The sequence below is a fragment of the Leptinotarsa decemlineata genome, unplaced genomic scaffold (assembly GCF_025532065.1).
Source record: "Leptinotarsa decemlineata unplaced genomic scaffold, Ldec_3_MD MMD2_P_RNA_scaffold_1, whole genome shotgun sequence".
In the NCBI taxonomy this organism is placed as follows: domain Eukaryota; kingdom Metazoa; phylum Arthropoda; class Insecta; order Coleoptera; family Chrysomelidae; genus Leptinotarsa; species Leptinotarsa decemlineata.
The window spans coordinates 1,228,027-1,242,519 of record NW_027412523.1 but is presented as its reverse complement, the minus strand read 5'-3'; the positions used below and the strand labels follow the sequence as shown (position 1 = coordinate 1,242,519).

General features: G+C 35.6%; 1 long non-coding RNA gene across 1 annotated transcript; it reads right to left on the bottom strand.

Moving 5' to 3' along the window:
* Nucleotides 1-6,050: 6,050 nt before the first annotated feature.
* Nucleotides 6,051-7,576, bottom strand: LOC141480901 (uncharacterized). Its single transcript, XR_012464630.1, has 2 exons — nucleotides 7,056-7,576; nucleotides 6,051-6,996 (listed from the first exon to the last, which is right to left on the bottom strand). It is a non-coding gene; the product is annotated as an uncharacterized lncRNA (long non-coding RNA).
* Between the last annotated feature and the right edge of the window lie 6,917 nt (nucleotides 7,577-14,493).

Below are 14,493 nucleotides of genomic sequence, written 5' to 3'. Positions count from 1 at the left end.
TTACATTCGTTTAATAATCACCCGTCAACTTTTTTTCCCTAAAGCGATCTGAAAAAAAAATATTGCCATTTTTAAAAATATCCCTAGACTTTTCCGATGTGTGTATTTATCCTCCTCATTTCATTTCACCCTCTTTGACAGTTTTCAGTTCAATAATCAACATCATTTTTTTGTAGATTATTAAACTGAAAAATGTCAAAGAAGTTGAAGTAAAGTCTGGAGGTTATGTGGTGGATGAATACTTATAATTCTACAATTTGTATTTGCAAACGTAAGGCTGAACATTTTCGAAAATTCGAAGGGCTGTAGGAATATAAATGAAGGAAAGCACCAATTTTTTTCTTTCGGATTAGTAATCTACACGTCAAAATACGTAAGTACACATCCTTTTTTTTTTCAAAATCCAACTCGTGCAGCTTATCCGAAATTTTACCAATCTGTTTGCATACTCCTTTAAGATTCCTACTTCTTTGAGGCACATATCGTATTGGTAGTATTCAGGTAACCGTTGTTCATCTGTTCCGACAGTCTAGTGTGCTTATGCTTGTCGGTGGTCTGAGGTGCATTCTTGGCATAGCCAACTATGACTCGCTCCCACAGTCAGCATATATATAGTCTACCCGCAAGAATCGGTCGATCCTTCAGGGGTACCATCATATTTCAAGAAGGTGAATCGAATTTTTGTCGGGTTCCTACTTTGCTGAATAACTTCATTTGTTATTCAAGGGTTGACCGGTGAAGGGGTTGATAGATCGGTGAAAGTTATGTTTATTGACTTTTATTGGGTTTCTGTGGACGATTCATTGAATGAATTTGATCTTCTACAAATATTTTCTTCAATCAGTTCATTAGCAGCGACGTCGATTGCATTGTGATTCGATCTAGCTTAGTTATGAAAGTATCTGTCACGCTAACCAGTCGACAGTTGAATGGCAGAAGTATGTTTGAAATATTTTTTCCGTTAACCAGCTATCGCACCCCTACAAACGACAACCTGTTACATGATGAATTTTTCTCACCGAACCATCCCCGAACCATCATGGCTTGCTGTCCAATGACTAACTTTTAGGCTTCGTAAAGCGTATTTATGCCTTGTCAGGTAATCAGTTGTATTGGTACCTGTATTTGTACCTGTACTTGAACCTGGAACATTAACAATCTTTTGCCTGTTGTCATCCTGTTCGTTATTCTCGAATTCCTTAAAATGGAGTTCCTTATTCGATTGAGGTTCACCGCTTCTTCTTTTCTGTTGAAATTCTCCGTGTGTTTGTGGATCTCTATTGCCTCCCGTACCAGTCAGTTATAGTATCCCTGGTTGGGGACAATTATTTCTGTGTTTTCAAACAGAATTATGTGGTCTCCTTCACTAAGCGCGTGTTCTGCCACAGCTGACTTGTCTGCTTAGCCTAGTCTGTAGTTTCTGTAGTCTGTATGCTCTTTCAGTCTTGTTCCCATGGATCGTTTGGTGGTTCCGATATATACCTTTCCACAAGTGCACGGTATACAATAGACCCCTGCTGCCGATAATGAGTCTCTTTCGTCTTTAGCCGACATGTGGCTTTGTTGTATGTTTCTCGTGGGTTCGAAGACTGTTTCGATGTCGTGTTTATCCAATAGTTTTCCAATTCTGTCCTTAACCCTAGGGATAAACGGTTGATATGCGCGTGGAAATTCATTGAATGAATTTGATCTTCTACAAATATTTTCTCCAATCAGTTCATTAACAGCGACGTCGATTGTATTGTGATTCGATCTAGCTTAGTTATGAAAGTGTCTGTCACGCTAACCAGTCGACAGTTGAATGGCAGAAGTATGTTTGAAATATTTTTTCCGTTAACCAGCTATCGCACCCCTACAAACGACAACCTGTTACATGATGAATTTTTCTCACCGAACCATCCCCGAACCATCATGGCTTGCTGTCCAATGACTAACTTTTAGGCTTCGTAAAGCGTATTTATGCCTTGTCAGGTAATCAGTTGTATTGGTACCTGTATTTGTACCTGTACTTGAACCTGGAACATTAACAATCTTTTGCCTGTTGTCATCCTGTTCGTTATTCTCGAATTCCTTAAAATGGAGTTCCTTATTCGATTGAGGTTCACCGCTTCTTCTTTTCTGTTGAAATTCTCCGTGTGTTTGTGGATCTCTATTGCCTCCCGTACCAGTCAGTTATAGTATCCCTGGTTGGGGACAATTATTTCTGTGTTTTCAAACAGAATTATGTGGTCTCCTTCACTAAGCGCGTGTTCTGCCACAGCTGACTTGTCTGCTTGGCCTAGTCTGTAGTTTCTGTAGTCTGTATGCTCTTTCAGTCTTGTTCCCATGGATCGTTTGGTGGTTCCGATATATACCTTTCCACAAGTGCACGGTATACAATAGACCCCTGCTGCCGATAATGAGTCTCTTTCGTCTTTAGCCGACATGTGGCTTTGTTGTATGTTTCTCGTGGGTTCGAAGACTGTTTCGATGTCGTGTTTATCCAATAGTTTTCCAATTCTGTCCTTAACCCTAGGGATAAACGGTTGATATGCGCGTGGAAATTCATTGAATGAATTTGATCTTCTACAAATATTTTCTCCAATCAGTTCATTAACAGCGACGTCGATTGTATTGTGATTCGATCTAGCTTAGTTATGAAAGTGTCTGTCACGCTAACCAGTCGACAGTTGAATGGCAGAAGTATGTTTGAAATATTTTTTCCGTTAACCAGCTATCGCACCCCTACAAACGACAACCTGTTACATGATGAATTTTTCTCACCGAACCATCCCCGAACCATCATGGCTTGCTGTCCAATGACTAACTTTTAGGCTTCGTAAAGCGTATTTATGCCTTGTCAGGTAATCAGTTGTATTGGTACCTGTATTTGTACCTGTACTTGAACCTGGAACATTAACAATCTTTTGCCTGTTGTCATCCTGTTCGTTATTCTCGAATTCCTTAAAATGGAGTTCCTTATTCGATTGAGGTTCACCGCTTCTTCTTTTCTGTTGAAATTCTCCGTGTGTTTGTGGATCTCTATTGCCTCCCGTACCAGTCAGTTATAGTATCCCTGGTTGGGGACAATTATTTCTGTGTTTTCAAACAGAATTATGTGGTCTCCTTCACTAAGCGCGTGTTCTGCCACAGCTGACTTGTCTGCTTGGCCTAGTCTGTAGTTTCTGTAGTCTGTATGCTCTTTCAGTCTTGTTCCCATGGATCGTTTGGTGGTTCCGATATATACCTTTCCACAAGTGCACGGTATACAATAGACCCCTGCTGCCGATAATGAGTCTCTTTCGTCTTTAGCCGACATGTGGCTTTGTTGTATGTTTCTCGTGGGTTCGAAGACTGTTTCGATGTCGTGTTTATCCAATAGTTTTCCAATTCTGTCCTTAACCCTAGGGATAAACGGTTGATATGCGCGTGGAACCGTCTGATCCTTTTTCGCTTTTTGAACCGTGGTGCTCTTCGGTTTCATGGTTCCAGATGTTCTGGTTCACATATTCTCCGAGCCCGTTCCGTTAGAGTGGAGAAGACTCCTCTCTTTTGGCTAGGGTGAGGGTTCGATAGTGCGTGCAAGTTCATATCTGTGTGTGTGGGTTTTCGATACACTTTCTGGGTTAGTCTGGTACCATATCGTTCTACTAATACATCTAGGAAAGTTATCCGTTGGTCCTGCTCAATTTCCTGCAGGGCGTCTCTTCCATGTTTCCAGATCTCGAAGGTGTCATCCATGTAACGTAGCTACAAGGTCGGCTTCAATTCAAAAGTATCTATCGTCTTCCGTTCAAACCGTTCCATGGAATAATTTGCCACCACTGGCTGAGTGGACTCCCCATCGCGAAGCCTTCTAGTTGCTCATAGAAGTTTCCCCCCCATTGAAAGTAACTTCCTGTAGTAACAGTATGAACATTCCCGAGGAAGCTGTTGCCAATATAATTATATTTTGTAAATTTATCGGAAAAGGTTATTGATAATCAGAAACTGCTTACAGTTTTGGCGTCCGTGCGGGCTTTAAAGTCACTTCATGCTCGCACGAACACCTGTTTCACCATACCATATCTTCATCAGGGGCGTTCATACTGGTAGTAATAAGATGAACATTCCTGAGGAAGCTGTTGTCAGCTATAATATCCCAAGGACATTGATAACTAACGAAATAATTTTATCACAGTTTTCGAAAGCACGTTATTTGGTAACATCCCGACGCCGAAGGCGGAGGGATGTTACCTAAAATAAAGTGCTTGAGGAAGTTGTGATAAAATTATGAGTTATTTATCAATGTTCGAGGGATATTCGGTGAGAAAATTTTTTGCAATTCGAACAAAATTATTTATTGAACACACAGTTATTAAAAGAACAATTCGTATAATGATATTCCGTTGATCTTGCTGTATTTGCCTCGGTTACTGCATAGGTGTTTCCACGCATACTATTGATTATTTGGTTATGATGTTCCTGATCAATATTCAAATAAGGTTTTATGGAATTTCCATTATTGTGCCCAGTAATTTTCAACAATTGCTGTTCTTGAACTCCACTCTTAGCTAGTTGACTGACTGCAGTTGCTCTATTAGAGTGATTGGTTATTTTCCTCTGTTTCGTATCCAAGCCAATTGCTTCAGCAGAATATTTCGTCCATCCGTTGATTATATTTCTACCCAGAGGCATATTGTCATACCAGTTATCGCTTCCTGTCTTCCAGTGACGATTTGGCCTTGAAAATAGTCTATTTGTCTTGATATTTGTGCCTCGTTTTGATAATAATTTAATGAATAATCTGACAGGACAAGCATTGTTATCACTATTTTGAACTAACCATTTGCTAGAGGCGCAGTTCTTTGAACCCCCTTGGCAGGTTTTACTGAATATTGGATTATATTCTATCCTATTAGTTAGAGATCCATTGTTGTCCTTTTCGATATGAAAATAATCAACTAAGCAAGCAGCACCTTCACCACCTCTCCAAGCCAATTCCACCGCTGCTATGTGATAAAATTTGCGTAGGAGTCCTATAGGGGTATTTTCATCCCAAAAGTTTATAATTTTACTCATTTCATTTGAAGTTAATCGTACTGAGCTTGTTTTGCGTTTAGTGGGATCTGTTTGTAAATTTCTTCGTGCTGCGTCGCATGCATTCCGCGCTTGTTTGAATGCAACACTTTTAAATGGGTCTAGCATGATATTATACTCCTTGTAATACTTTTCTTGTAATAATTTGCTTGTTATATTCCATACGGTTTTAACAGTAGCCTCCTTAAACTCTGTGCTATCCTTTTTTCTCATATTAATCGCCCAATCCTTGAGTATTAATGCAAGCTCTTCGAGAGTACGATTTCCATCCAATTCATATTTTCTGGCGTCACAAAACTCCATAAATATTTTCCAAGTGTATTTTTTACTATTGACAGTATTTTTTGGTGTATTTTCTTCAATGATTTTGTCAATTGCCGCATCATTTTGAACACCAAAGCGAGGAAGTGACATTTTCGAAATAAATTGAATTACTGAAATGTCAAACAACTTTATTGTGTTGGTTGCTTAGCAATGTCATGACATAAGTGATAACTACCCGTGAAAACTATCCATGGGTAGTTATCAGTGTAATGATGGTTTCATTGGTTATTTCGACACACATGACTAGAAATAGACAAATTTGATTGGATAATTTTTTTGGCAAAAAATTTTCAATATAATCATATTTTGTAAATTCATCGGAAAAGGTTATTGATTATCACGTGTGGTGTCCACACGGGTTGTGAAGTCACTTCATGCCCGCATGAACATCTGTTTCACCATACAATAGCTTCATCAGGGGTGTTCATACTGGTAGTAACAGTATGAACATATTTTGTAAATTCATCGGAAAAGGTTATTGATAATCAGAAACTGCTTACAGTTTTGGTGTCCGCGCGGGCTGTAAAGTAACTTTATTTCTGACCGGGATATTATAAGCTTATATCGTCATAGTTACGCTATCAATAAAGAGGGTCATAACTCCCTTGGGACATTATAGATTTTATAATTCCCTCTACCTTTCACAAGTAAAAATAAATAGAAATGAAAACTGAACCATATTTTATTTATTCACGTCATTACAAATAATAAATGTACAATTTTGAAATGTTCCCTGAAAATTACTTCCACCACTGGAAACAATTTCTTCTTTTGTATGGCTGGAGCTTCTGTTCACTACAGTCGAGGTACCTGCCTCTTCTGATGACAAAGTAGACAACATACGCGCCGTTTTATTTCTCAATTCGATGCTATCCTCCAAATAGCCCTCCGCCACCGTGGAACTTTTCCAACCTCCGTGTCTTTTTAAGTTAGTCATAGTTGCTCCTGCATTGGCTAGAGCAGTAGCAGAAGTGCGACGAAGGCAATGTCCCGTATAGGAAGATGAGTTTGGCAATCCTAAATACATTGCGATTTTGCTGGGGATTTTCCCAAACATGTTTTTTCCAATTGGCTGAGATGTACATTTATTTTGTCGGAAGCTCAAAAAAAATCGTTCAATACCTTTAGGACGCAAAGACATATAAAGTCTTAATAAAGGCAAAGCGAAGAACTCTTTTTCATCCACAACTGTAAATTTCTTCGATACACCAGTTTTACTTTCCGGTACGTTCACTACCATAACGGAATCCCGGTCCTCTATATCCGATATCTTCATATTCAAAAGTTCCTGACTTCTGCATCCTCCAAAATAACCCATAATCAAAACAACCTATAACAAAAAAAAAGGAAATAAATACACACAAAAAGGAAAATAAGAAAAAAATTACCTTATGCAATAAATGAATATCATTAGGAGCGTCCTTTAGGAATCTGATAACATCTTTAGGAGATAAAACAGCAGACTTTTTCGGCTTGTAACTAACTCTTACTCTTCCGTTTCAAAAAAGCCTGTAGTTCATTGAACTTGGTGATATCTCGTTTCTCATGTATAGTCACCATCGATTTTAGCATTGACCATTTAGTCCATAAAGAATTCGGACTATACGTTTCTGACTGAAACGAATAAACACAATTACTACCAAATCTACCGAAAAACATAGAAAATTCCTTACCAGTTCTTGAAAATATGCCAGAAATACAGTTTCAGTGACATCTTTTAGCATAACATTTTTCCGTGTCAGCCAGTTCAGATATATCTTGTATTCTTTTTGGTATACGGCTTCACTTTTCGATGGAATTAATGATTCTCTTGCTTGTTCAGCTTTTTTCAAAATATCCTCCATTATATTTGGGGTAGAAAACACGTTTTCACCGCAAACACAGCTTGATAACAAAGTTCTGTTTATAAACAAGTAACATGGCAACAACCTGGCAAAAAGAAAACTCTACTATAATCAACGGCACCTGATTCAAATATTCCGGGAAGGTAATGAATTGGTACATTTTTCCGTTTCAAAAATGAACAAAATTTTATTGAAATCGGTCAGAAATAAAATTATGTATGTACCACGGGAATTAATGAGCCTTAATAACCTCAGGCAATTGCTGTCCCTCGGGCCAGAGGCCCTCGGGACGCAAACTTTGCCATCGGTAATTAAGGCCCTCCTAATTCCCTTGATACATAAATAACTATTATGCACGCATGAACATCTGTTTCACCATAAAATAGCTTCATCAGGGGCGTTCATACTGGTAGTAACAGTATGAACATTCCTGAGGAAGCTGTTGTCAATATAATCATATTTTGTAAATTCATCGGAAAAGGTTATTGATAATCAGAAACTGCTTACAGTTTAGGTGTCCGCGCGGACTGTAAAGTAACTTTATTCCCGCATGAACATCTGTTTCACCATACGATAGCTTCATCAGGGGCGTTCATACTGGTAGTAACAGAGTTAACATTCCTGAGGAAGCTGTTGTCAATATAGTCATGTTTTGTAATTTCATCGAAAAAAGTTATTGATAATCAGAAATGCTTACAGTTTTGGTGTCCGTGCGGGCTGTTAAGTCAACTTTATGCCCGCACGAACATAAAATAGTTAGCAACTAAGCAATAAAATGACAATAACGAGCTAGTATGACATTAATAAAGTAAATGAACGAACATAGGCCGCCACTGAATGTTAAGTATGCATTCATACTCAGAAAGTCCAAGCAGACATGACAAACGTTATTACGACTCGTTCTATTCCAGAAAATATTATTTACAATTATTGTTTCATGCGCCCATAAAAATATATTAAAAACAATATTTGTCTTCAGTGAGCATTACTTCATAATTTTATACCCATCTCCTCTCAAATTATTATAATGATTGTGTTTATATAACCCGGACTATTCTAATATGCGCCTTAAAATATGCACGGGCAACCGGTCAGCCGATGGCAGGGGCGGACCGGGCCATTTTATTTATGGGCGATTGTATCGAAAACGATCTAAACGCATGCTTCAAATTTAGGCATCGCCGCATTTCGGTACGACCCTACTTAATGATGATTTATTCTTTCTAACCGGCCAAGAACAAGAGATATACGATGGCGAACGGACAGGAGAAGTCACAGTAAATAAAACCATTCCGACAAGTTACAAGCGCAATATTTTCGTGGTACCAGTGGTGACGCCCAAGAACGTAACGGAAACAGAAGAATTATTTGAACGGAAAATCGTTTCGAATCGATCATCTATCGAGACGTATTTGCATAAGATTATATAAACTGAGGAATATGAAACGGTTATGAGAAAAGGAATGTTTCGAAAGGTAACAGTTGGGCTGAAACATTCGTGAGTTAACATAGAAAAAAATGTTTTTTTGAGAAAATTTGATTTCGTTATACAATGTAGCTGCCAAGCCAAGTTTTGGTTTGGATTGTATTTCTTTTCGCCAAAAAGTAATGCTTTATTAAAACACGAAAATCGTTTTTATCCATTTTCTTCAAACTAACAAAATTCGCTTCACTCAACTGTTCTATCCCACAGATCAATAGTCCGGCAGCTGTGAATTTTGTTCACGTTTCTTTTGAAGGTTAAGGTTAATCATATGGATTCAATACTATTAACTCCATCTGTGTGTTAGCCTACGAATTTTTCACCTCATCTAGTAGGTGATTTGATTTCAGTTGTAGGAATCCCATTGCTTTTGTAACAGTCGTATATTATTTTTTTCAATTATTTTATTAGATGAACATCTAAAGGTTTTGGTAATCCTGATCACATCGCGTCTTTCGTTCATAAGGTTTGTTTTTGATTATTTTACACGTAGTTGAGAAAGGAATTTCGGTCAAATTTGATGTTGCTTGTAATAGTTTGTTTCCCTCGAAACCAAACTTGAGATGTAGATTCTCATATACATTGAAACATACTCTGTGTTTCAGTATTCAAATGCATCCGAATCTTATTCACTGGTACCTCTTTTTCGCATTGTTTACCATCGCTATTGGAATCACTACACTGGCAAAAGTCGACTTTGTTATCACACTCTTTATTACCATCATTACTTGTCCAAGGACGCCACATTATGAACAGACAACAAAGATTTTGAGTAATTATAATTGCACCAATGTCGAATTTCAACACTCAAATAGCGATCAGTTCTTGAACTGAACACGGCGGCGATAACTATCCCCGATTTCTATTCGTCACCGTAACATGACTTCAAATTTAATTTTATGACTCTTCAGCCAATCATAAAACTCGGTTAGTAAAAATTTCTTGTTCGTAAGACAGTGTACGCCCAATTAAAATGACAAGTAAATCAATATCTTGTCCTATTATAACTGCAGTTTTTTTAGACTTTGATTCTTCAATTACAGTTTCAACAATAAGAACATCCGCATCATCTCTGGCTTGTTTAGTAGTAATATTTGCAGCTTGTAATTTTTCAATTAACATATTAATGAACTTATCTTATGCTATTTACAAATTTTAAAGAGGCACTAAATTATTTTCTATTTAATTAGTGTAAATGGGAATGTAATTATATTATGATTTAAGTTTTTCTCTTAATTATTTTTTAATTTTAGTAAAGGGTTATCAGTATTATTGAATAGATATAGATTTAATGCATGAAGAAAATGATAAAATATAATTTAATACTTAATAAAAATTGACAAATATTTATAATCATTGATTTATCGATAGTTCATCAACTATATATGACGCGTTTTAGACCGGAGGCACCGGTTGACCTGAAGTGATGCTGTGACCGCGCGCTCTCCGTCCTCTATCTCGAAAACGGTTCACCGTATAAAAAATTTTTTCAAACAAAATTTGTAGAGAATTTTGTATTCTACAATATTGATAATAAATACAAATATCAAAAAACCCATAGGAAATGAGATATTTCCAAAAAAAGCGCAAAAAACCGATTTTTGTGACCTTTGACCTTGAAATTTAATAGTTGCTTACACCCTACCATATGTAGGTTTTGAGACAACTTTTAGGGTGTCAATATACAAGTATTTACAGACTTACAGCTGAGTATCTCGAATTCCGAGATTCTTACCTAATTTAAGCTTAAATGACTGGATTAAATATAGTATTTATACCACGAATCCCATCAATACTTAATGATATCCCGTTTAAATTTAAACGATTGCAGTTTCCCCTAAAAGTCTGCTTTGCCATGACAATAAACAAGTGTCAGGGGCAAACTCTCAAATTTGCGGGTATTGACTTGAGAGAACATTGCTTCTTTTATGGACAATTTTATGTTGCTTGCTCACGAGAAAGTTCACCTAATAGCTTGATAGTTTTAGCGCCTAATGACAGATTAGTTAAGAATATTGTGTACAAAGAAGTTTTGTAGGCCCCTTATTTTTCACACACGCTAAACAAAAGTAAAGCCGCAAAAACTATACCTAATTAATAATAATACTTTTTAACGCGAACGAAGCCGCGGTCAAACGCTAGTATACTATATCTTTCACGTCTTAACCAACTCAGTTTTGTAGGTACGCCTCTGGAATAGTTACTTGAAAATGATTAATTACTCCGCTGTTTGAGGAAATAGACTATAGATACCTAGTGGTACTCTTGACTTTCATGAACATTAAAATCATTATAGTATATAATATACTTGTATATAAACAATTAAATAGCTATTCATGATTTTGTAATAAAGTAATTTCAAAAATAATTTGTGCAGTTTCTTGGTTTCAGAAAAAGCAGTACACTCGAAATTGAAATACTTTGGGCAAGCAGAAGACAATTTTTGAAATCTACACGCATTTCGCTATTTATGAAATCCTTGCTTTGCACGTACGTCCTGAGATGGTCATCACCTTTCTTTCCTTCCTTGACTCTCAATGAAAAAGTGAACACATAAATTATCCCGTAATGTCAAGGCCTGTAATATGGAATATTTTTCAGGCCGAACCAAAGTTAGCCACGTTTTATAGCAACTACTCCGTTGCATTATAAATATTACAAATAACAGAACAGGATCATTAAATCATAATTTCTAATCCACCAGATGAATCACGCCTTAATTATCGTAGAAAACTAATATTTCACAAGTTGCCTACTGTGCAACGAATATTTGTTACAACCTACAACATAGCAGAGTCGAATCCATTTCTAGATAAATTATAATTTATCAGTGTTAAATGCCAGTGCCACCGTAAATTAATTCCCATTTCTACAAAGAAATAATTGATTGCGATGCTTTTTTTCTTTCAATTCCCTCCAAATATTTACTGATACTTCAAATCTTTATTACCGCTATAGCGTTAACCTTCGACATCTGGCGAATAAATCAAGGTACAGTTGAGAATTAATATGAAAATTTCAATTCCCTATTCAATTTATCAATTTGACTCGATACTTCAGACAAGAACATCTTCAGATACGAGGATATATTATTTGGTTTTTGTCAAAATGGACCTGAAATGATGTATGCTAAACTGTATAACAAGCAATAAACTATAGTCCAGGACTATTAGATTTCTTTTGCTGATGATTGTTCAATCTGTTCATATAGTACAAACCCTGAAAAGTCGATGTCAGAGGTAGAAAAGCATTTTTCTCAATGTTTCTGTTTAGTAAATCAACTTATACTATAATCACCAAAATCTGTAAAAAATTTACAAACTATGTACAGAGTGGGCCAAATTGGACACTTTCAAAGGAAAACTCCAGATAGATAAAAACTGACGGACTTATTGGAGAAAATCGCATATCGATTTCTATCATCGTTTATGAGTTACAGTATGTTTTTCAAAAATGTGCAAACACAAATTCAAGCCATACATCATACATTCATCAACTCATACCATAGTCCAATCAACAAGTTCAAAAACATGAAAAATAGAGATAAAGGTCCTAAAAATATGAGCGATAGCTCATTCGATTCGGAATGACATCTAAAAAATGTTTTTGAAGGATTTTGGTGCAAGTAAAAATTGCAATAGTTATTAACAAAATAAGATTTGAAAAAATGGTATTTAGTTTTTCGTTAATAACTCAAAAAATATTAATATTTAAGCAATTTTGAAAAAAGCTTAAAAGAGGAGGAAATTTCCATACAATTTTTTTTATTTATTATAACTTTTTTATATATAGCTGTTTTTATAATTTTTTTCTGCTTCAGAAAAATTATTATGGCATTGGTCAATATTTGTTTACAACAAATTGTCAAACTAATAAATAATTAGATAATAAATAAAAAAAAATTTTGACAAACTATTCAAAAGTGTAAATTATGATTTTTAAAAGCAAAATTATTTCTTAACTAATTATTGAAACAATCGAAATATAAAAAAATCGATTTAAAACAATTAAAAATTGAAATAAGGAAAAATTTTTTTTAAATCATCTCTAAACAAAATAGCAAAAAAATATTGAATATTTCTATTTGTTTGAAACAATTCAATAAACAAATTACGAAAAAAAAAAATTCATATCCTAAATAACTGCCATTGTTTAATGTGAAAACAGACATAGCTGAGTATCAATTGAAAAAAAAAATATCGAAAATGTTTAGATATTTCATTTTGCAATAGTTATAGAAATTCATAATTAACAAATTAATAAATTTTTTCGAACTTTTATCGCAGGATCGTATGGAGTATATATATCAAAAGAGTTCCACGAAGTTTAAAATTTATAGGCCAATTATTTATACCTTTTATCCCATTATTTATGCCAACGGAGATTGTGAAAAAATTTGTTAGTTAACAATTGAATAACTTTTTGAAAAATGGTGATGACACTTTTTTTTCTACGGGATTCGATTCATTCAAGTGTGAAGAAGATACTAGATTTTTTCAAATTTTTAAAATGACATTTTATGTTATAAAAAAATGATTTATTTTGATAAACCCTCTTTAGCGGCAGCGCGCGCATGCCGTAACAGCCGCGCGGAACCCTATTTTCAACGTCAAATTAAAATTATAAATAATGGAGATAAAGTTTCATGAGTCGGGACTTTTTTATCGGAAATTTCCTCCTCTTTAACGAGATTTTTTCCAAATTGCTTAAATATTATTATTTTTTGAGTTATTAATGAAAAACTAAATACCCTTTTTGTTCAAATCTCATTTTGTTAATAATAATTGCAATTTTTTACCTGCACCAAAATCCTTCAAAAACATTTTTTTAGAGGTGATTCCGAATCGAATGAGCTATCGCTCATATTTTTAGGACCTTTATCTCTATTTTTCATGTTTTTGAACTTGTTGATTAGACTACCAGGAGATTTTGAACGCCGCATCGATTTTTGCCAGTGGTTCCTGGAGAGTTGTAACCCAAATGCGTGATTTTTCGTTAAATTGCATTTTGACAGGAAGCTTCGTGAATAGTCCCGGCATATTCAACCGCTACAATTCCCATACTTGGGCAAACAAAATCCTCATTCTGTTATGGAGCAGTGAAGTCAAAGAACATTTGGATTTAGTGTGTGAGCAGGTGTTTTCAGGGGTAGAATTATCGACACATTCATTTATAATGACACTCTCATAACTCAGAAGTATCTAGAAATTTTAAGGCAAAATATTGAACCCCAGACAAATATATTTTAAACAAGACGGAGCTTCGTCTCACAACACTGCAATTGTCACCAATTTTTTGGCTGCAAATTTTGGTAATAATTGGATAGCCAATCAAGGACCCAACCGTTGGCCAGCCAGATCACCGGACCTAACGCCTATGGACTTTCACCTCTGGAGAAGGTTGAAATATCTTATTTTTAAATTGCCGACCAATCATAGATACGAATTTGAAGCGGCAGTGATGCAAAGTTTTGCTTCTCTCACTCCTATTGAACTAATGAATTCAACAAACAATTTTCAGAAAATGTGTCGTGTGTGTGTAGGAGATGCTGGTAGACATCTCAAACACCTTCTCTGAAGAAATATATTTCATTGTTTGTTCTTTATCATTATCTGTTTTTCCGTTAACATTATTATTGTTAAAGTTTCATTCATTGGTTATCAGTTTTATTGAAACTATGCGTTTTGATTACTTCTGTGAAAAGCTTTCTTAACCTTTGGTAGTTACTACTGAACAATTTCTTTGTTTTATCGTCGCGTCGCCAAAAGCCTACTTGATCAAAGT